The 20,921-nt window shown below is 38.6% G+C and overlaps 1 long non-coding RNA gene across 5 annotated transcripts in view; it reads left to right on the top strand.

The window, feature by feature from the left end:
- The window catches only part of LOC141571033 (uncharacterized), a 98,027-nt gene that overhangs the window by 48,905 nt on the left and 28,201 nt on the right, over nt 1-20,921 (top strand). For 2 of the 5 annotated variants that reach the window (XR_016019486.1, XR_012495508.2), the window contains exon 3: nt 6,213-6,272. This is a non-coding gene — a long non-coding RNA (uncharacterized LOC141571033). Of the gene's footprint in view, nt 1-5,025; nt 5,070-6,212; nt 6,273-18,651; nt 19,685-20,921 lie in introns of those variants that run through there. The other 3 variants (XR_012495507.2, XR_016019485.1, XR_012495506.2) reach the window with 3 other exon arrangements.

Below are 20,921 nucleotides of genomic sequence, written 5' to 3'. Positions count from 1 at the left end.
TCTAGATGCCATTAGGAACATTTGCGATTCCTGGAAAGAGGTCAAAATATCAACATTATTAGGAATTTGGAAGAAGTTGGTTCCAACCCTCATGAATGCCTTAGAGGGATTTAAGACTTTGGTGGAGGAAGTAACTACAGATGTGGTGAAAATAGCAAGAGAACTACAATTAGAAGTGGAGCCTCAGGATGTGACTGAATTGCTGCAATCTCATGATAAAACAACAGGTGAGGAGTTGCTTCTTATGGATGAGCAAAGAAAGTGGTTTCTTGAGATGCTGTCTACTCCTGGTGAAGATGCTGTGATGATTGTTGAAATGACAACCAAGTATTTGGAATATGACAGAAACTTGGTTGATGAAGCAGCGGCAGGGGTTTGACAGGTTTGACTCCCAAGACGTTCTACTGCGGGCAAAATGCTAGAGAGCAGCATCACAAGCTATGGAAATATTGTTCGTGAAAGGAAGAGTCCATCGATGAGACAGATTTCATTATTGTCTCATTTTAAGAAATTGTCACAAATTGTCACAGCCACTCAACCTTCAGCAGCCACCACCCTGACCACTCAGCAGGCAGCAGCACTGAGGCAAGAGCCTCCATCAGCAAAAAGAGAATGACTTGCTGAAGGCTCAGGTGATGGTGAGCATTTTTTAACAATAAAATATTTTTAATTAAGGCATGCACATTGTGTTTTTAAACATAGTGCTATTGAACACTTAACAGACTACAGTATGGTGTAAACATAACTTTTATATGCACTGGGAAACAAAAAATTAGTGTGACTTGCTTTATTGCGGTTTTCACTTTATTGTGGTGGTCTGGACCTGAACTTGAAATAGCTCCAAGGTGTGCCTGTAATGGAGTGAAAATAGACAACAAAACCTCCAAATTGTCAAGATTTTAAAAAAAAATTAGCAACTTCATTAAACCAGTAAAAAATGAAAAGTAGAAGAAAGATAAAACAATCTAAAGTGTAACATACTTATTATATATACATATATATAGCATGTAATTAAATAAGATGTAGTAGTTATTTTCAATGTAATAATTTGAGACCACCTATTAAAATATACTACCCATTATATTAGGTTAAAAGGAAAAACTCAAATATATGCTATTTAGAAGAAACACACTTAAAGAAAGCAACAGGGATAATAAAAGGAATGGGTAAATATGACAAATGCAAACCAAAAAATATGAGAGAGAATACTATTATTTGATATTAATATCAAGTGACGTGGAATTTAGGATTAAAGCACGAGAGGTACTCTGTGGTAGTAAAATACACAATTGATGAAAAAGAATAGTCATAAATGTATATGCACCAAACTGCTTAATAGCTACAGTAATAAATCCAAAGCAAAATAAAAAGAGAACTTGATAAAAAACAATTTTAGTGCAAGATTTAATTACCTGTCTTTAGGGTTGAGTCATGTAAGAGGCCATGAGCACACACCACTGGTTCCACATGCTGTAGATACAACATCAGTTTAATTGGGAAAAACAAGCAGGAAAGTAGCTGAGTGGTGCTGCCCTGAATTCTCATTATTCCACAGCAGAGTCTGCGTACACATATTTCAGGTGCACCATGGTCAGCGGACTAGGTGTGCCACTCAGCCCTCCGGGAGAGAACAAGCCCCACCTCCACAGCATATTACTTATTCATGGGTTAGCCTAACAGAGGCTGGGGAACCTGGTTTCTCCAAGTAGCTAGAAATGTCTCTAGAGATCTTCTCAGTCCAAGACCAATGCTAGAGGTCTGCACATGGAGGGGTCTGGGCATAGCCTTGCAGGCCAGAAATGGTGACAACAATCTGGCTCTCAGCAGATTGGCTCCGTCCAGCTGAGGCAATCCTAAAAGGGAGAAGAAAGGAACCTTCAGCGCATCCATATTTGTCTCTCAGCAATTTGAATCTAAGTAGTAGATTTTAAAAGAACATAGAGGTATTAAATAATATAAATACCCTCGATACAATCAACACATAATCTTGACTCTTTTAAATAAAGAACATACATTATATTTTTATTGAGATATAATTGACATATAACATTAGTTTCAGGTATACAAAATAATGATTTGATATATGTCTATATTGTGATATGATCACTGCAATAAGTCTAGTTAACATCCATTACCACAGTTACATTTTTTTTCTTCTGATGAGAACTTTAAAATTTACTCTCTTAGCAACTTTTAAATGTACAATACAATATTGTTAACTATAGTCACCATGCTGTACATTATATCCCAGGACTTATTTATTTCATAACTTGAAGTTAGTACATTTTGACTTTCATCCATTTCACCCCTCCCCCAACCCCTGACTCTGGCAACCACCAATCTGTTCTCGGTATCTATGAGTTTGATTTTTCTTTTTTTTAGACTCCACATATAAGTGAGATAATACAGTATTTGTCTTTCTGACTTGTTTTACTTAGCATAATGCCCTCAGGGTCCATCCATATTGTTGCAAATGGCAGGATTTCCTTCTTTTTATGGCTGAATAATATTCCATTGTATATATATCACATTTTCTTTACCCATTCATCTATCAATGGGCACTTAGGTTGTTTCCCATACAATATATTTTTATAAGGTCATAAAACCTTCATAAAAATTTACCTAAATAAAAACAGTAGGACTTTTATAGGACACATCCCCTAGTCATGAATGAATAAAATTAGAAATAAACAATAAAAAGGGTACTAGCAATATGAACTATTTGGAAATAAGAACACAATTCTAAACACTAGGATCAAAGAGGAAATTTATAAAGATTTTTCTATCTAGAAACAAAGAAAAGGAGAATTACTGAAGTAGAAAATCAACAAAAACAGAACAGCAAATGAGCTCATCAATAAGTTAGAAGAGGAAAAACATCTGAACACAACAGTAAATGCCCGAAAGGCATTGGATTACATTTATCAGTCATTATTAATACAAATAAGAATGAAAAGAATGAAACTCTTGAACATAAAGACCACCAAAACACAACAGCAAATATCCCAAAGTGAAAGATGATGCTAAGACAATTTCAATTATGATAAAAAACTAGAGAGAAGGATACATACCTACAATCACTATTGTTATTTTACATTTTTTTGGAGTTTTTAGAAAATGGAATAAGGCAACAAAATTAAATAACAGGGATAAATATTGGGAAAGAATAAGTAAAACCATCTCTTCCTGCTACTAATAAGACTGTATGTATGAAATCCAACTAATCTTGGGGACAAACCTACTGGATTTAATAAACCAATTTGGATGCAAGATAATTGTATAAAAACAATATGTTTCACTATCCTAACAATAAGCACCTAGTAATGGAAAATCATATCATTTAAAATAGTGAAAAAAAAAATTAACAGTGAAGACCCAGAGTCCATATACAAATATCTTACTAAAAGACATAAGAGCTGAATAAATAGAGGGCACATTATTTCTTGGATGGAAGGATAATATAATAAAAATGGCAATCTTTTGAAATTGACATAAAGTTTTGCAATTTCATTTTAAAACTTTGATTTTTTTCTTAGAACTGGATGAAAAGATCTTAAATTTCATATAGAATATTCAAGAATAAGAATATTATGAGAAAGGAGAACAATAAGGGATGACTTGACTTATATACAATGTATACTATAAAGCTTCTATAATAAAACCAATATGGTATTTATGGAAGAATAGACAAGTAGGTCATTGGAACAGAATTAGCAATCCAGAATTAAATGTCAGAATAAATGAGAATTTAACATAAGACAAGTGTGGTGGTTTAATTCAGGGAAAATAATGGACTCTTTAATAAATGGCACTAGCATAACTGGATATCCATCTGGAAGGAAAAAATGGACCTCATTCTTATATCAAACACAAAAATAAATTCCAGATGGATTAAAGACAAATGTAAGACAAATGTAAAAAGAAAAACATTAAAATGTTGCAAGAAAATGTAGACTATAGGAGTTAGGGAGATCCTATCAACCAAGTTTGGAAACACAGAAGTAATAAAAATAAGACTTATTTGGCTACAAAAAAACTTACAGTTTTTGTATAGGAAACATTTCTGTATACAAAGTCTATAGATTAATAATAGATCTTGGGAAATATTTGTAATGCAGATGTCAAAGAATTAATTTCTTTAATACACAAAGAGCTCTAACAAAATGACAAAAGATATACCAAGCAGCAGAAAATTAGGCAGTGTGTTTGAATAGACAGTTTACAGAATGAACAGTAAAAGACTATATTAAAAGAGCTCAAATTCATTAGTAATCAGGGAAATGCAAAATAAAGCAACAATAAAGTATCAGTTTACACCTATTAGACTAGCAAGATTAAAAAGACACTTAGGCTTATGAAAATGTAAAGTGTTACATCCTTTTGTGAAAACAACTGGGAACATCTATTAACACCTTTTGAGGACGAGCATTACACTTCCAGGAATTTATTGCATAAAAAAATCTACACAATTTATAAGGACATATATGCTTATTGCAGCATTGTTTGTAGTGGTCATGCACTGGAAAAAATGAATTCCTTGTCAATAGGGAAATGGCTGAATAAATAATGATACATCCACACCATGAAATATTATGAAACCATTAAAAAAAAAATATTTAGAGCCATTCCAGATGACTTGGAGCGATTTCCCTTGGGAAATGTTTGAATGAGTAATGCAAGATGCAGAAAAGTGTGTATAAAACAAATGATACCAGAAAAAAGTCCTGTGTATGTATGTATTTGTGATTGCGTGCGCGTATGTGTGTGTGTGTGTGTGTAGGATTATCTGATTATGGAGAAAATTTATCCACTCACTTTATGAAACTCCCATTCAGGATGTCTTTCTTTCTCATAAGTCCTGTTCTTTTCCTTCATGGTCTTTATTACAATTTGTTACTTTATTTAAAACATCTATATACTATACATTAGGTTTTGTATAGATTTGTTTGTGGGATTATTTGTTTGTATTTGTCTCTTGCACTAGATAAGATCAGGACCATGTTTGTTTTTGTCTTTCTTCTGCAGGCTCTGCAGCCCCAGCACCTGGGACAGCCCCTGGCCCACAACAGGTGCTCAATGAATATTTGTTACACTAATGACTGTGACTCCAAATCTGGCATGCATCTAGGGGAGGGCACACACTTAGCTAAAAATGAGGACAGCTCCCTGTGTGTCTTAGACATTGTAATGTATCTTCTAGCTAAGGGCTGAATGATGCAGCGGAAAGCTCTGTCCTCATCACCAGATTGTGATCACCTTTAGAATGGGGACTTTCTCATCATCTTTATGTTCTTCTCCAGGTGGCATATTATTCAGCCCAGAACTTAGCAATGTGTACAGAGTAATACTGGTGTAAATGCTATTTGTTGGTTGTCAGAATTCAGAGTTACCAAAGCATGGAAGGTGTAGGTGTGGCTGCTGGGAGGATGGGGCAGCTCTGTTTGTCAAAGCCAAGTCAGAGTCACTTGACCAAAAGGTGAAATGTGGATGAGCTAGGACAGTGGTGGGTGCTGACGCCCTCGCAGCACAAGGGCCAAGGCAAGAGATAGTGCTCAGAGGTAATGGAACAAGAATCAGTGTTTACGTTATTTAAAGATACAAAAGTAACAAATAAAGAATAAAAATCATAGCATAAATGTCAAACATCGGGAGGAGATGAACAGGAGAGGATGGGGATAAATGAGTGAAAGCCTCCGTGCTCATATGGCTCCAATCGGTGGTCAACAGACTAGTTAGCAATTGATACATTAAGACATACTGGCCTTAATGAAACATTTTGTTTACAATTATTTATAAGGTAACCACCAGAAGAAAAAACCAGGGACTTTAAAAGAGATTGCCTCCAAGAAGTGGCACCATGGGTGATATAGGGTGGAAAGGGACAGTGAGACTTTTCATTACAAACCTTTCTATGCTATTTATTGTGTTACCCATATGCACATATTTTTATAAGAAAACAAAATCCCTCCTCTGTTTCATCACAGGTGATTCCCAGTAAACCTCAAAGTTGGCAATCCTATAGTGAAGTAGCCAGTGTTTTTGACTATCCTATTAGTGTCAGCTTCTCTTGGGGTCCGAGTCATAGCATCTTCTCACAAGGTTCCCTCTCCTCAGGAATCCTCTTTTTGTTTTAAGCTACCAGCTCTCATTTCCTCAGAAAAAGTAACTGACCCCTTGTCCCAAACCTCACATTTTCCCTACCTTTTTTTCAGGCTCCGGCAGGCTGGCCTGATCAAGATTAAGTGGGAATACGAAAAGACGGCCTTTCCTTGGTAAGTATTAGCTACCACCACCCTTTTCTGTGGATTGTTTGTCCAGCAGTTCCCAAATCCCTCCAAACACTGAGCAGTGGGCAATGGGAGGATGGAGGCTCCAGGACACCACTGAAGGTCAAACTCAGAATCCTCAGTCTTGTCAATGAGGGCCACGATTTTATAGAGCCTGTGAGATTTTGAACAGGCAAAGTGCAGTGTGTGAGAAAGAGCATGCCTTTAGGAGTAAGAGCATATCAGTTCTAGCTTGCTATTGGTGTTCACTTAGCCAATTAAGTCCTCAACTGTAAGATGTACACGTGATACCTGTCCAGCTACCTCATTATGAAGATGGAAAGAGAGCAGGCACGTGGACGTGTTTTATAAAAAAGCAAAAATCTCTATAATTTAATATCATTCACTATGTAACATGAGCTTTATAGTCACCATCTCTTACTGTAGCAACCATGAGGCTCAGAGATAGCAAATGGTCATTCATTCATTAATTCCTTCATCAAAAATTCATGAAGTCCTTACTATGTGACATGCCTTATAGGTGTTGACATATAGTATCTCATTTAATGTATTATTAACTCACATGCAGTGTTGTGCTGAGCTATACTAGGACCTATGGTAAAAGGAAAAATAAGTAACAATGATCCTATTTTGTTTATCATGGATCTCTTTGCATTTATTTTTATTTTTAAAAATATTGCATTGAAATGTTATTTGTCTTCATTATTGAGTTTTTTGGCACCTCTTTAAATTTTATGCCTGAGGCAAGTGCTTCACCCCACTCTGGTCTTAGTTCTGCTTATAACCTTATGAAGTAGGTATTATCCTAATCCTGTTACAGAGAAAGAAATTTCAGTTCAGGGATATTAGCTAACTTGCACAAGGATACAAAACTAATAAGTAGTAGAACAATGATTTAGATCCAGGTCTGCATGAGTTTATACCACAGTATCTTGCTATCTTTTAACTGATGGACTGGACAGGAAAATTCCTTTAAGATCTACAAAGTGCTATTTAGTATTACCATTTTAAAGCTTCTTTATATTTTCAATGTGTTTTATTTCGGGTTAAATTCTCCTATAATTTAGAGACTGTCATTTTCTTTGTATGACACAGCATTATGTACAGATAGGAGTTTGATTAATAACAATAATATAGTCATATACAGTGTGCTTCCACATATATTATCTGTTTGTTCTTCACAAGCCAGTGAACTAGAACAGATGAATAAATTTCTCCATTTCTTGAATGAGGAAACTAAGGTTTTTAGAGAGTTAATGACTTGTGGAATTCCACACTCGCTTTGAGATGGTATAATTTCCTCAATGCTATTCATTTTTTATTTTTTGGATGCTGATAGTGGTGGGAATATCTATAGTTCTGGAGGGGGAGACCTGAAGGTAAAATTAGCATATTAAATCAACAATGAGATGATGCAAGAGGAGTCTGAGCACGCAGGACGGAGTGGGGACAGATGCTTGAGATCTATGTCAACCTCATATTCATAGATAATCATGGAAACCTCTAACAAGTAGCAAGTCTGAGGATTTTCCTGTGGATTAGTCATCTGTGGAAACTTCTCAGAGGCAACTTGCATCTGGAAAATGGTGTGTTTATTTTCAGTTTGGACGGAATTATTATTACTTACCCTTGGTCAAGAATCCCTCCACCAGGGAAGAGAAGAGTCAATGTGTCTTTCCCCACTTCTTTCAAGTTGTGTGGTATGTGAATATCCAGACCAGTAGAGGGCGCTCCGCCAGTTGGCATACCGTCCCGCGGTTGATAGGCCCGGTGAACCAAAGAGGAGTTACTTCTAGAACACCAGTCGGGTTCATGAAGATCAGCATGATGACAGAGCCTGTGGGCACAGATCTCACAGGGGTTTGAGGAGAGAAATTACTACAACAACCTCCTCATTGGGCTCTGTCTCCCTCTGGCTTTTCCGAAACCCATTCTCCTCACCAAACCTAGAATAATCTTAGTCTCCTTCAGTGACTTCCCACGTTCCCTTAGATAAAATCCAAACCAGAATAGCTCGTTACAAATATTTCCAGACCCATTTCTCACAACCCTCATCTTCACATGTTATGGTCAACAATTTTGAGCCATTTTCAAGACCCAATTCACTGGTCTGTCTCTCAGGAACTATGCACAAGTTACATTTTCTGCCAAAGTTCTCTTTCCCCTGGATGCTCTTTGCTTGACTAACTTCTCCCAGTTTAGACGTTATATTTTCTGAGAAACCTTCCCTGTCCCCTCAGATGGGATTATGGGTTCTTCCCACATGTTTCCACTTACCCTGCCTTGACTGGGTGTGGCACTCAGGCGAGCGTGCAGTAATCGTGTGTTACCCTGAGGCTGCCTCCTCTAAACTGCAAGCTCTGAGATTCTCCAGCCTATGTGGTCTCTAAGTTCCTTGATCTCTCCTTAGGCTCACTACCCTATTTCAGCCACTCACTTCCATGTGGCTCACTCCTTATGGTTCCTTGCCCTGAACTCAGCAGAGATTATTTGGTGAGTGAAATATTTATTAAACAATTTGTTCTACAGCACTATCTCTTAATGTGTCATTCATGAAACTCCTATGGCCTTTGTTACGATGCAGATCCCTGGGCACACTCTCAGAGGTTCTAGAGGTGGGGTGGGGCCTAAGAGTCTGCATTTTAACAGATTTTGAGGTGATTCTTATGCGTATTGAAAATTGAGAGCTACCACTGTATGTATCAATAATGGAGAAAATCCTCTTCGTGTTTGTATTGCCCCCAGCGCAGTCAAACTCCCTGTCCCGTAGTCCCTCAGACGATAGATCTCCTTCTGAGGAGAGCGAATGGGATCTGGTGGCCTTTCCAGGATAGTTTCTCCATGCTGTCTGATCCTTCTGGCCCGAGACCCCTGTCCTCCAGGGAGAAATCCTCTTTGCATTTGGCCTTGTCCTGGTGGGGCTGTTCCCACCAGGTATGGATGGATGTGACTGTGGAGACAAGGGCTTTGTTCTTCTTGGGTGAGGGCCTCTCTGGGTGGGGGCCAGCTTCTCCTAACATCCTTGACTCTCCCTCTACAGGTTATTTCTCCCTGTGTGTGCCAAGCACTTTGTAAATGTGATAATGAGGGGTCCAATTTGCTGTGCTAACAGATAAAACAGAGGAGCTGAGTGGCAGGGCTTCCCGGGAAAGCAAATGTCAGCTGTTGCTTGGATTGTTCACTCATTTCCCTGGCTTCTGCCACCCTCTACTCAGCTTGAACTGATTAGGCCACTAGCACTTCATATTGAAACCTAATAATCACCTAACGGATAGTCTTGAACAAACAAGCTCTAGGGGTAGATCAAAACTCGGTTTTCCTATTTCCAGGACCTTGGGAATTAGGCCAGACAGGTGAAATGACTGTCAGGAGTCTCAGGTGCCAAAATCTGAGCCATGGGAACCACACAACCATCGCTTTCTTTGTACAGCCTGCTAGAAGATTCACCGTAATAGCTAAGGCTCCTGGATTGGCCAGACCTTAGTTTGGAGAGAGTCAGGAAACAGCTGCCCCCAGTGAGACTCCTGTCTTCCACTCACCCCCATGTCACCTGATAACAGGAGTTGGGAGAGGGCAGTGTCAAAGTCCCCTGAGGCGTTCTTTTATGCTCTCAGAATAATCGAGTTTCAAAGAAGAGAACAGATGGATTGCATTTTCCTAACTTTTAGCTGCTTCCAATGTGCAAACAGTTAAGATCATAATGTTAACATTTTCTCGATGTTTTATGTGCATATAAAATATTTGTGAAGAATGTGCTTTTGAATGCAAAGTTTGATCCAATTATAATTTTATAGAGTTTATAAAAACATAAAAAGTATGTTTTCTGGGTGTCTGAGACCCTTTTGGCCTTTACAGTAAACTTGGAAGCTCACAGGGAAACATAATTGCCACCATGTCAGAGAGGGCCCTATGGAGCTTAAAATGATGAGCCCATTATGTAAATATGGAAACATCCCATAGTCTCTTGGGGTGAATGAGATACTGATGAATGGAATTAAAAACAATCCTGTGGGCTTGGATCAGATTGGAAATGGTTGTTGGTTTTTTTAAATCTTTAAAGAGTCGTAAGAAAAAAAATAAGGAAAAGAATCTTGCAAACTTAACTTCTGTGGTTTAGAAGACATAAGGTTGCTCCGTGCAAAACCAGGCAGCATCCCCATTAGCAGGGCAGAAGCAAGAGCTCCACAGCAAAAAGCACAGATCAGGAGACCCCATTTCAGCATGAACTCTAAAGTCAGCAGAATGTGCAGGAAGCTCACACTTGAGGATGAAGTGTAAGGGGATGTTCCTGGGAAGGGAGGCAGGGTCTTTCCAGTCTTATTTCCACTGTGTCTGGGCAGTTAACTCTGGCAATCTGAGCCTTGATACCTTGCAAAAAGAGAGGATTGGGTTGAGGATCTCTCTTGTAGCTCTAAAATGCTAGAATAATCTACCCAAGCTAATTTCAAGCTGGTGGAATACATGAGACAACCATTAGTAGCATGTCTGGAAGAGGTGTCCATCCAATTAAAGGATGTCCAAAACCGAGTTCCCAATCAGAGGGCTTGGTTCTTGGAAAATATAGTTGCATAACAAGCCTGTGTCTGAGTGGATTGGCTTGCTGTATTTTCTGGTTCCACGTGTAAGTAGTTCATAACATTACCAGCCCATTCCCATTCAGAGATGCTGATTAGGAGTAGTTCTTGGTACAATACTAAGAGCATGCACAGGATTGTGAAAAATAGTTCTGTTAAGCAAATGTGGACTGGATTTCTTTCCAGGGACTGGTCCAGCTCCAGCAGCTTTCCTGTGGCATGCAGGTGCCTTATGAGGGTGACGATTTCTCCACTGCACACATCTAGGGCAGGTCTCCTAGTCTGAGACCCAAGGTTGTCTAATGGGAATTGCTCTCAGTGCACTGCTCTGAGTCTGTATCATTGGTTAGGAGAATTCTCTGCTCCCAGAACTAGAGGAAATGTAGAGATTATCTTGTCTTATTCATAAGATAAGAGACTTGGGCAAAGTCACATGTCACCCAGGTCAGGACTCCTGGCATTTTAATATAATCTGCTGGCATCTTCCATATCCATATGGGGAGTTTGAGGAAACTCATGTAGCTGGAACCAAATGAGGAAGGGAGAGTGTATGAGTTTCTTAGGGCTGCCATAACCAATTACCATAAACTTGGTGGCTTAGAACAATGGACATTTATTCTCTCAGAGTCACAGTTCTGGAGGCTAGAAGTCTAAAATCAAGGTGTCAGCAGGGCCAGGCTCCCACTAAAGGCCCTATGGAAGAATCCTTCCTTGCCTCCCTTCAGCAAGCGTGCCCCCAAGTATTCCTTGGCTTGTGGCAGTATAACCCAACCTCTGCCCACCTCCATTTTCACCTGATTTTCTTCTCTGTCTCTCTGTGGATCGTCTTATTTTCTTAGGACAACAGTCATTGGGTTTAGGGACCACCCTAATCCAGTGTGATCCCATCTTAATCTTTATTTAATTATACACGGTCTGACAATTAAATTCACGAACTTGTTGCAATGCTGTTGCAATCTTTTTTTTTTTTTTTTTTTGCATCAGAGGGATTATTCATTATGCATTTGTACCAACTAGACAAGCAGTTAGCCAAGTTTACTCTTTGGAAATGCTGAAAGAGCGTGATAATGTTAGACGACCTGAACTTTTCGCCGACAACTCATGGCTCTTGCATCACTACAATGCACCAGCTCCCACGACACTGTCTGTGAGGGAGTTTTTAGCCAGTAAACAAATAACTGTATTGAACACCCTCCCTACTCATCTGATCTGGCCCCCAATGACTTCTTTCTTTACCTGAAGATAAAGGAAATACTGAAAGGAAGACGTTTTGATGACATTCAGGACATCAAGGGTAATATGATGACAGCTCTGATGGCCATTCCACAAAAAGAGTTTCAAAATTGCTTTGAAGAGTGGACTAGGAGCTGGCATCAGTGCACAGCTTCCCAAGGGGAGGACTTCGAAGGTGACTATAGTGATATTCAACAATGAGGTATGTAGCACTTTTTCTAGGATGAGTTTGCAAACTTAATTGTCTGACCTTGTATCTGCTAATTATATTTCCAAATAAGGTCACATTTTGAGGTTCTCAGTAGATGTGAATTTTGGGGAGCACAACTCAACCCACTATAAGTAAGTGGTAGGAAAGTAAGTCAGAGAGAAGAGCAGGGAACCATGTATCTGAAACATGCTAAGCACATTCTCTCCTCACTGTGTTTTCTCTAGATGTCTTCCCCCAGATAGCTATGTGGTATGTGCCCTCATTTCCCTCACATCATCCCTTCCTTGCTTCTTTCAGGCCTCCTGGATTATGTGGGGCCTTACAGTCCATTTGTAAAAATTTTGGCTTTTATTCTGGGTGAAAAGAAGCTGGAAGATTTTGAGTAAAAGAGCCACATGATCTGCCTTAAGTTTCAGAAGATTCACTCTGGGTGCTGTAGGAAAATTGGCTGTAGGAGGTAAGAGTTAAAGGAGAGAGTAATGTGGCTTTTGTGGTAGGTTAGAGGAAGAATGTTCAGGGTTGGAAGTGGTGCAAATGTAGGATGTGATCAGATTCTGAATATATTTTGAAAGTATGTTTGGCGTTTTGGCCACTGAAGTTTGAGATGCCTTAGATAGACATCCAAATGTAGATGTTGATTAAGCAGTCAGCTTTATAGGTCTGGAATTAGGGGGAGAGGAACACATTAGAGATAAATATTTGGGAGTCACAGCAGTTAGAGAGTATTTAAAGCCATATTACCAGGTAAGCTCACCTGAGGAGTAGAACGAAGATAAAGAAAAGAAGAGGTCTAAAGACTGTGCCCTGGGACTCTGCATCATTTAAGGATTGGAAAGATCAGGAGGATGCAGCAAAGGAAACTGAGATGAAATGGCCAATGAGAGAAGAAGAGAACAAGAGAAAGTGGTCTCCTGGAAGCCAGGTGGAGGAAGTGGAAGGAGTGACCACCTGTGTCAAGGCTGGCTGAGAGGTCACAAAGCATGAGGCCTGAGGACAATGGAGTGTGTGTGTGTGTGTGTGTGTGTGTGCGCGTCCCTGGTGACTTTGACAAGAGTGGTTGTGATGAGGATAAAGCATGGTTAAATGACTATCCTGTGAGAACTCTGGGTCGGGTGGAAAACAGCGGTGATGGAACCCACCTACCCCCATTCCAGGGTGGATCCTGAGTGGTCTAACCAATCAGCAATCCCACTCCACTTGCTGGTGGCAGCTTTAGGGGCCATATGATCTGGGCAATGAGACCAGAAGGGAGGTTGGCTGAGGGGAGTAGGAGAAAATGTATCCTTACGCCTAGGAAGGAAAACCTGGAAGAGCCATGCTCTTCTTCTTTCTCTTAGTCTCTGGAGATGACACGTGAATGCGCTACGTGCAGCCCAGCAGAGGAGTGCCCTTTCCTTCTGAGTCCAGAAAGGCCTATGATGCTCTCTCCTTTCACCTCCCAGACTACCTGAGGAAGGAGGCAAGAGCAGGGCATGGCCCCGGCCTGATACAATCTTGTCTCCTAGGTTTGGGGCATCATTGTATGGCAACCTTCCCAGCAAACCGACAGCTTCCCTTCTGGTCTCTGTTCTCTGAGTCTCCTCTAGTCTCAGACAAGCCCCTCATCTCCTGTCCTAGTTCCTTATATAGGCTCTCACTTCCTGCCACTGAGTTGCACCTCACAACCTCTTTGCATTTTAAACAGAGGGGCTTCTAACGTCACAAAAATCTTCCTGGCCAAAGCATTGAGACTACAATTGAAGATTCTTAGGCCTCAGGGTGGCCCCAGGAAACTTACATTGGAGTAAAGGGGCCCCACCCAGGGGCCTCACACATAGCACATTGAGAATGAGCCAGGCTTCATTTTTTTCAGGCTTTTCCTCGCCCAGGCAGGCTCCCTGGGGGCTCTTTAGACCAAAGTACTTCATAGGAAGCTAGAAAAGGAGTCCTTGGAAACATACAGAGGCCAACTACGTGGGGGTGAGCAAGAGGTAAAAGATTTTTGTTCCAAAGGAAGGAAGCACAATGAAGGATGCTTTCATTTAGCCCGTGATGACAAGATAAGGAATTAATAGCTTTAAGCTGCATTGAGGAACGCTGAGATAACAGCGGGTGATAAACCTCCCAACCAGATGGTGCTCCGGACAACATGGGAAGATCCCTGGGCTCCAGCCCAGCCTCCCTCGGAGTTCCAGGGCTTTTAGGATGTTAGCAAGGCCAGCCTGTGGCCTTGGGAGTGTCTGGAAAGTGGACAAAGCCACCTGTCGAGAGCTGAACAAGGAACACAGGCAACGGGGTAGGTCTGTTCCAGCCTGGGGAAGCACAGGACTCGGCCAGCACTGACCTTGTGGAGATTTGTTGATTCTCTTCAGGAGACCGAACCACCCCCAGGTTCCACATCAGGAATCCAGGATTTCCCAAAGTGGATTTCCAAGGAAGTGACACAATTTACTAAAAGTCTGTGGAATTACCCTACCTGGGCTTGAGAGTTATGCGGCGAGTGAGAAAAAGGAAAGTGGAGAGAATTACTCTGTCTGAAGCTGGACACGTGCAACCTTCAGTTCAGCTGCCTTGTGAGCAGAACATGGTGAAAATGTGAATCTGCTCTCTAGAAGCAAGGATGGGGAGTCCATGTCTGTCTCGGTACTTGTAGGACACAAGTTCTGGCCACTTGTGACACTCACTCTTCTGAGTCACGCTTCTCCTATCTAGAATGGGTTATTTTGGCTAAATTCTGTCTCTCTTTGCACCCCACCAAAAATAGGAAAGAAAAAAATTAAGGAAAAGCCAAACAAATGAAGTAAGTGGATTTACAGGATGTGTTTGGCAGCAGCCAGCATCTCAAGAAGCTGTCAAAGCGAGTGTCTTTATGGAGTAGCACAGAGCCGACTGGGGCCAGAGCAACTCACCAGAATTCTTTTTCCTCAAAGGTCTGAGAGAGGGAGGCTCCCTACTCCAGCTGCTCTTTCTTCCTCTCTTGATCAGAGTCAGGCCCCCATTCCCCCAACCATCACCCCCAGTGGATCTTCCTTCTTCATCGCTGCTATTCCCTCCTCCTGATGCATCATCACCCTGCAGTTTGCAGGGGGAAGCTGGTGAGATGCAAACTGTCACTCCATCCAGTTATTCTTCTGAAGCCCCCCTCCAAACCCCCACACCAAGCTGTGGAACACGAGGGTAATTTGAAGCTGCATCTGTGGATAGCTTCATCTGTGTTTAGAGACAGAAGACAAGCTGCAAGAAACAGGATTGGATTTGTTGTTTATAAGTCAAACCAGCTGTGATCTCAGGTCTATGGCTGCTTCCTTTGCAAATGCCAAATGTCACTTGTGGTTGGGACACTTTTCTTCCCAGAGAGTTGTTTTCCCCTCATGCAGCCAACTTTCCTTCTGTGCCTCTTCCTCCACCAGCTGCTCCCCTGCAAGGTGTCATTGTGCTGGGTCAGCCTGTGCACGCCCCCAGCCTGGCTCCTGAGAGAGAGCGCCATCTCAGGAGTCAGCATCCATCTCTTGGAAGGCTCTTTGCTGGGTGGGGATGAGGTTGTAAGCTCTTCTCTGACTTGCATTTGCCAGTTGCTTAACATACCTGATTATTGAAAAAAAACAATTTGTTCACATTTTATTATTATCATCTAGGAAAAGATTCCCCAAGTACTTCACTCCGTCATCCCTGGAAGCAGGTTTGTGTAATAGTACTATGGTCTTTGTGAATTTTCCTGTCTTCTCCATGACTTTGAAAGTTTTTCTGTGGCATAAAAGGACCCCTCAGATCCTACTCTGCAATCCTCCTTCTGATTCCCTCCTCTTTCTTTCCTTCAGTCCCTGCTGGGTACTCATGAAAATCAGTAACTTGGGTTTTTATTTTATATAAGATATTTTTTCACATAAAGAAGTCTGACATTTGGTTATAGTAATTCTTTTTTTTTTTTTTTTTTTCAGATTCTATAACATTTTTATTTTTTAGGCAAAATACAGAGGGTGCCAAAAAATCCATACACATTTTAAGAAAGGAACAAACTGTACTAAAATTGTAATACAATGAATGACACTAGCATTCATTTGATTAACGCCATTTTTGAGCAAACATCATACTACACATTGCTACCATAATTCAACTTTGAAAAGTAATACATAGATAACATCTCTTAAAATGTGTACATTTTTGGGGCTGGTTATAGTAATTCTTAATCTTTTTCTTTCTTTGTTTTCTTTTGCTTTAATCCCTTCTCAAACCCCAAGTTGTATAAATATTAACCTATATATTAATCAATTTATAATATAATTCCTTGCCATTTAACACTCTAATCCATATGTAATTTATTTGAGTCTATGGCATGAGGTAGGGATAGAATTTTGTTGTTTTCAATTAGGTAACCCGTTTTCCAGGCACTGTTTTATTGGTTATCACATCCCTCTACCATGGAGATTTCTGAAGGGCATTTCTCTCCTCCATATGGTTCTGAGGAAACTGAAATGATGGGGGCCAGCCTTTATTAAGTTGGACGATGCAGTTTAGTATGAAAGCCAACTGAACCTTGATGGACTCAGGCAGATGGACTCACCCACTGAATGGAAACACCAGATCAGGGCAGCCCTCCTAGCATGTGGGGAGCACCTGACCTGGAAACAGGGGCGCATGCCTGCTCCCTGTGGGCAGTTCACTCTCAAGTGGAAGAACAGTCCGGTTAATTATACCCAAATGTACCAACGGATGCACGTCGCTTCACCTCCCTAGAAGAGGAGTGATTAGAGGGGTGGATAGAGGCCAGACAGGTTTACGCAGTGCAGCTTCTTCCGCCTAGAAGGAAATGTTAGGAGTAGAAAATCACAGATACACACACATTTCTTAGGTTGGTGAAAAAGTAATTGCGGTTTTTGCAATTATTTTTCACCTTTTAAACCGCAATTACTTTTGCACCGACCTAGTATTTCTGAGCTTGCCTTTTAGGTTTTGTTGGTTTGTTTATCTATTATTGCACCAGAACCATTCTTTTAAAGGATTGGAGCTTCATAATACTAGTTAATATTTGGCAGACTGAGTCATTCTTTGTTAATTTTTCCAGTATTTTTGGTAATTCTTGAAAAAATTATGTTTCAGAATAATTTTGTAATTTAAAAAATCTTGGTACTTTTTATTGAAAGCGTATTATGTTAATCTAAGGAGAATTTACGTTTTTTTAATACTGAATTTCTCATTTAGGAAAGTGTTTTTCTCTTGATATTTAAAATTTAAAAAATTTTGATATTCAAAATTTCCAGTAAAATTTTGTAGTTTTACTTATAGATAACCTGTACATATTTTTTATTTTAAAAAATTGAGGGATTTTTTTTTTCATTGTAAGCACACTTACAGAAATCAGTGGAGCTTTTGAGTTTCCCCGAGGATAGCTTTTGTGCATAGAAAAAGACTATTTGCAGGACATTAACATTAATATTTGATTTACTAAAATTATAAATTAAAAAACTAGACTTTTCTTATTAAGTTCAAGTTACAAACCTTATTCTATTCATAAAATGAGTAAAATACAAAAATTTAAAATTTTCCTCTGATTAATGTTTAATGCAAGGTGAATAGAACATATCTGCTTAAACAATTAGTCCCATTTACAACTCAATTAAATTCCTTCAATCATTAAAGCTGTATTTGTAAGTTTAACAGTTGATTTTCTTTTCAACACTTCACTGCCTATAACAACCATTGCCTTCCCAAGTACTTGAAAAACTCTATTAAGTCTGATTGAACAAACTGATAAATATGGCAAACCTTTAAAAACATTCTGGCGCTATTTAAAAACTTAGCTAAAGTCTCTTATCCCTTTCAATTTATGACTATAACATTAATTACTCAATTGCATGTTGTAAAATGGAATCAACTGTAATCTATTATATTCTCTCATATGCCAAAACCCCTTAAACCCTACAATCATTATAAATACCAAATACACACAGATTGTTCCAATGATTACTAAAATCTATTTTTGAAGGTAACACATTAAAAAGACATCCATGAATGAAAACAATTTTACCACCCCAAGCCAACAAGACTTATTACTCTAGTCAAATTGGGGGAGAGATTTTAGCAGAATAAAGTTGTTTACAGGCCAGAGATTTGGGGCCAGGCACTAGATGTGATTCTCCTGGAGCCACTCAGCAGCACGTTGACTCACTCAGTTTTTAATAGTCACCAAAAGCAGGGATTCTGAGTCCATACTCTCTGGAAGGGATTGTTCTTTTCTGAGTTTAAGACGTGTTATTATTTAACTCTACTGTCTGATATCAAGTCTGCAGCCTCCCACCCAGTTTGCTTCACAAGAGGTTCAGGTGCAGTAAATTTATTTCCTACCCAATTCCACTCGAATTCTTTTCAGATCCTTTCTGTAGGCCACGCCACACTTGGATGGCTGTTTAATGACACCCTGTTTAAGTCAGCATACACTTCCTGTTTGTTTCGACGTCTCCGGACTGAAGTCATCATCACTACAGTAGAGAATATATTAGACTCCATTGATGAAGCATGCTCATCACCCAGCTTCATCAAATCTTAACATTTTGTTGTATTTACTTCAGGTTTTAAAAGAACATTAAAGCATTTCTGATGCAGTTGAAGCCTCGAGTGTACTCTTCCCTTTTTTCTCCCTCCCCAGAGAAACACTCTTCCCAATTTTGTATTTATGATTTCCAAGCATGGTTTGATTCTCTTATAACATGAATGTGCCAATAAACTGTATTGTTTTGCATGTTCTCAAATTTTATGTAGTAAATATTATTTTGTAAGTATCATTCTGCAATTTGCATTTTTGTTAATCAGCGTTATGTGTTTGAGAATTACTAATGTTGATACATGTAGCTACATTTAATTTAACTGCTGTATACCAGGAATTAATTGAGTAAATATATTACAGTTTATTTTTTCATTCATTTGGTTGATAGAATTTTCCCCATTTTTTTGCTATTACAAATATCGTTGTAATTTATATTTTTGTACGTTTCTGTGTACACATGTGAGTGTGAGTTTTCTTAGAATGTATATCTGTAAGTAGAATTTTTGGGTTGAAGACATATGTTTTTAACTTAATTATTTTCAAATTGCACTCTACTAGTTTATGAGAGTTCCCATCTCTCCCTTATTCTTGCCAACATTTGTTTGCAAACTTTTGCAGTATGATAAATGTGAAATAGTTTCATGTTGTTCTAGTTTATAATTGCCTAGTTACTGGTGAGAATGAGCATTTTTCTTCCGTCTGTTGACTATTTATCTTTCCTGTTCTCTAAATTGCCTGCTCATACGTTTTATCCATTTTTCTACAGTCATTTTTTCCCCTTAAATTGATTTGTAAGCCCTTTATAAATGCTGATTTTAATCTTTTGTTAGTTTCCTATATCAAAAATAATAAATTTTAACCTTTATTAGGGTCAAATTTATCAATATTTTCCTGATGTTTTTTGTGAAGTCATAAAGATTTTCTAAAAAAGTTTTACACTTTAAAAATATTTTTAATTAAAAAATAATTTTAAGTTTTAAAGGTTTACTTTTCATAGTTGGGTCTTCATTTACTTCGAGTAGATTGTTTTGTGTGGGGAATAAAATAGTATCTATTTTCCAAGTGGATATCACCCATTATTAAATGATTAGTTTTTATTCAGGTATAATGCCACCTCTGTCATACATCAAATTTTCATGAAGTATGGGTCTTTTTATGGATTCTAAACAGAACGTTTGTGTGTGTGTGTGTGTGTGTGTGGGTGTGTGTGTGTGTGTGTGTAATCATCCCTAAAGCAATATTACTCTATTTCTAATTACTGTAACTTTATAATTATTTGTGATTTTTTTGTTCTTCATGTGAGTTTTAGATCTGCTTATCAAATTCACAAAAATGTGTTAGGGTTTTGATTGGAATTATATTGAGTGTACAGATTTATTTGGGTAAAATTTGAATCTTTTTATTCCTGAACTTGTTACTTATTCCAGTCTTTTATTCATTATACCCTTTATTAACATTTTTGTAATTTTTTTCAATAAATGTGTCATACCTTTTTGTCATATTTATATAAGCATAATTATAACTATATTGATATAAACTATATACATAGATTCTTTATAGTTTTCATTTCTATAGTAAATGGGATCTGTTTTTCTCTTATAATCTCAAATTGGTAATTATCAGTGGAGATACAAATTATTACTTTTAAAATGTTACTGATGTCTCTTATCAGTTATAACAGTTTGTAAAATTCTTAGGTTGATTCTCCATGTAGAAAATCATCATCTGAGGATAAGGACAGTTTTAAATTTTCTTTTCTAATTATCATTTGTTTTATTTTTCTATCTTATTGTATTTGCCAGGACCTCCTGTTTAATGTTGAGTGTAAGCTATGATGATAGGTATCCTTGCCTCACTCTTGACTTTATTGTTAGTGCTTTTCAAATTGTATTATTAATTATGATGTTCAGTAGATTCTTCTTTTTTGTATCACGTTTACTAACATAGGCTATAAATTAAGGAAGTTATCCCCTATTCCCAATTTCCTAAGAATTTCTTTTAGCATGAATGAGTATTGACTTTTATCAAATATCTTTTCAGCATCTATTGAAATGAACATATATATTTTCCGTTTTAATCTAATAACTTAATTAATT

This window comes from Rhinolophus sinicus, chromosome 16, assembly GCF_057876585.1.
Source record: "Rhinolophus sinicus isolate RSI-liver-muscle chromosome 16, RSI-T2T, whole genome shotgun sequence".
Classification (NCBI taxonomy): Eukaryota; Metazoa; Chordata; class Mammalia; order Chiroptera; family Rhinolophidae; genus Rhinolophus; species Rhinolophus sinicus.
This window is presented reverse-complemented; position numbering and strand designations above follow the sequence as displayed.